This window comes from Mus caroli, chromosome 8 (genome assembly GCF_900094665.2).
Source record: "Mus caroli chromosome 8, CAROLI_EIJ_v1.1, whole genome shotgun sequence".
NCBI classification, from domain to species: Eukaryota; Metazoa; Chordata; class Mammalia; order Rodentia; family Muridae; genus Mus; species Mus caroli.
In genome coordinates, this window is record NC_034577.1 from 44,071,528 (window position 1) to 44,075,164 (window position 3,637).

A 3,637-nucleotide genomic window follows, 5' to 3' on the forward strand; every position below is an offset into this window, starting at 1 on the left:
CAAGTACTGATGAGCATGTATAGAAGTTTCAAGAACACCCTTTGTTAATACCTCATTTCTGGCAATGTTTTCAATAAGTAAGGCCAACATATTAACTGTTATGTTACTTTTTCATATAACTAGGGCCCAGAAACTCAAAAGCATGGTATATTATGAGTGTGTTTGTCAGGCTGCTGAGCTATAGCAAGTTGGAAGAGGAAACATGAATAGATGAATAGATAGGGGAGTGTGTTGAATGAATATTTACTATATTAGGCATGTTTCAAAGTAAAAAAAAATGTTTGTAGGGAAAGGTGAAAGACTATGCAACTCCCAATGATAAAGTTTGGTTGTAGAAGCAGATCTGGCTGAATCCAGGGTAGACCCCCATATGTCTATCAGACTACTTGTCTGCCAGTTGTATCAGTATAATTCAGTCATTTGGTGCTAACGCAAAAGAAGGCATTGATAATGATAAGAAATGATAAGAAAATTTTAATCATTGAAAATCATTACTTACTCAGGTGTTTTGAATGAGGATGTCCCCTCCCTCCACAGAGGTGGAAATATTTGAATTTTTTCCAGTTGGGCAAAAATGAGTAGGAAGTGTGACATTGATAGAGGATGTATGTTACCAGGTGTGGGCTTGCCAGATTCCATCTTATTCTCTCTGCCTGTGGCTTGTGGATGATGATGATGTAATCACTCAGCCACAGGTCAATGCCATTCCTGCATGCTTGCCACCAGGCTTCCCACCATGAGGGTATTAGACTAACTCTGAAGCTATAAGCAAGCCACAATTAAGTGCCAAAAAAAGGAGTTGCCTTGGCCATGATGTTTTATCCCAGGAACAGAGCTGTAACTAAGACATTAAGTCATAGGTATAATAGAGAATATGGATATGGGAACTCTACACTTATTGGAAGAAGGGAATTGGCCTGGATAAAGGCTTTTTGACTTTTCTCATGTTGGTTTCACTATACTGTCTAGTGATTGTGAGGCATAAGTGTCAAAACCTTTTAGGTTAAAGCAAAACAACAATAAAATATTACAGAACACATAATATAAAATACTTGGTATTCAATCAAGTAAATCATCAATGGATTTGCTAGAACTGAAAATATTTGGAAAATAAAAAGAAGCCCAGAGAAAACAATGCCTGAAAGGTGAATCACAAATGAAATACATTTAATTATTATAATTCATGGTTAGGCTATAAAGAATGTAATTTAAAAAAACCAATGGTTTACAAATAGGCTAATACAAAATGTTAACTAAAACTTTCTAATCTGAATTTGAAAAGTCATTCTACTATAAAGTGTTTCAAATGAAGGAAAAGCTATCTTTTATTTAAAGAATAATTTTTGCTTTTCTTATCTGAGTTATAATCCTTTGGTTCAAATATTAATTTTTGGATTAGTCGGAGCTTCCTTGACTTATAGTTTTTCCACTGGTTTCCTTCATCTAATTTATTGGTTTTGTTAAGTGAGTATATAGTGCAAGCAGATGAGGGAATTAAAAAAAATGGTGTGGGGTTAAAATAAACAGAAGAACGAATACACTGTGTAATTTGTATGGGGTTAGAATAAATAGAAGAACTGTGTAATTTGGAGCTAATCCATTTTCACAGTGTTTAAAACTTGAAATGTTAATTTTCTCTGTTGTTAAATATTTACCAAGTAGCTGAAAATGAGATTACCGAACAAAAAATAATTAGATGAGTCAAATAAACCAAGTATGTACAAGGCTTATCATTAGTCATTTGGAGTGAATTTAATATAGTTCTAAATCATAAGACTCTTTACACAGCACAAGAACATATATCTGGCGACTGTATGCTTGCTCACATTATTAGAATATATATGTGATGCTTTTTTGTGAGGTGCATAGTAGCAGACATCTAATCCATGCTTATGTGAGTAGTACATCTGAATTTTAGTAATGCTGACCTCTCAGAATATATATAGATTCTCATGCTTACGTATGTTCACACTTGCAAAAGTTCTATAATGAAAAACAAACATTATACAATAAACTAAAGATTTTAAAATTATATTCTTTTTTCTTATTTGTCTAAACCCTCTAGACACACACACACACATAGACATACACACACACACATACACACACACACTCACACACAATAGCTACTGAATGACACCGTGTATTTAATGCTTTGTGTATATTACTGCAATGGATATCATGAAAGTTCAATATAACGTCTTTGAAATTTTTATCCATATATATTCTATAAAATAAAATCAAGGTTCTTTTGTTACTTGGTTGTTTTGAGATCCTTAAAAATTATTAATGATTATTTTATTAGGGTTATTATTTTTATCAAGTGCCATTTAATTTGTATGAATTGATCTATGTTATACTTGGCAGGCAAAAGTAAGCATTTTTATTCCTTTAATGAGGCACATCAAAAACATTACAGTGTCAGAAAACTTCTGTGAGACTTTCTTATCTTTTCTCTAAAGCAAATAAGTCATTAAGCTTCCTTTAAAAATCTTTAAAGGTTCAGAAATGAAAATGCTTAATAGTCACCTTATAAAAGTACATATTGTTATAATCTGATTTCATCTCACTTTAGAAAATAATATCAAAAAGAGTATCTAAATTTCACAAAACTTGAGTGATTTGTATGATCAAGTGCTATTTAACCTTTTGAAATTTAACCAGACAATAATAATATTCCCTGAGACAACATTTATCTTTGTTGCTTTGCAGAATATAACATTACGACAATCGAGCATTGCTTTCTCCTATCAAACAAATAAAAAAAGTTGTAAAGAAATATTAAAATCCTGACTGTAATATGTAAAATAGAAAAAGAAGCCATCTTAAATTCAGATTAGGGTACTGTTGAGAATGTTTATATTGTCTTGTTTGTTTGTTTGTTATAACTGGCGGATTACTGGTATGCAATTATAAAAATACAATACCAAGAAGAAAACAGAAGGAACACACTAATATTTATACATATGTAAACCATGGTAGTTTTGTATATGCATTCCAGGATAGTAGTTTTGCTCAATATTTAAAAGAAAAGTAGGTGGGACCTTTTAAAACATTGTATCATAGTGAAATTATTATGTAGGCAAGCTAGAATGCTTGGTTTTGTCACTTGCAAATTTCCACCTAAAATTTAGTCATGGAGCAAGCAGGTGGTAACTGGTTAAATTGCAGGGAGCACTTGTGATCATGCTCTAGACTTCCATTCTGTATATATGCAATTGTCACAAATGCCAGTTCCAAACAGTGTGTATAGATTGTCTTTTTCACATTTAGGAGAGGAAAAGGCATGGACTGCTTGCTCAGTAGTATCTGTTGCCTCATGCCCCTCTTTGTCACGTTTTTCAGCTAGAAGTACCCTTATTCTAATGGAGCAAGTAGTATAATCTGACATTTGAATGTTCAACAGCACAATGTTATATTGTGTAGGTTGTTTGAATATGCATGGCTCCCCATAGACTCATAGATTTGAAATGCTTCCGCAACAGGAAGAAGCACCATTGGGAACTGTGGTCTTGTTGAAGTAGGTGTGGCCATGGTGGAGGAAGTGTGTCACTAGGGGAGGGCTTTGTAGTTCAAATACTCTAGCCAAGCCCAGTCTCTCTCTCTCTCTCTCTCTCTCTCTCTCTCTCTCTCTCTC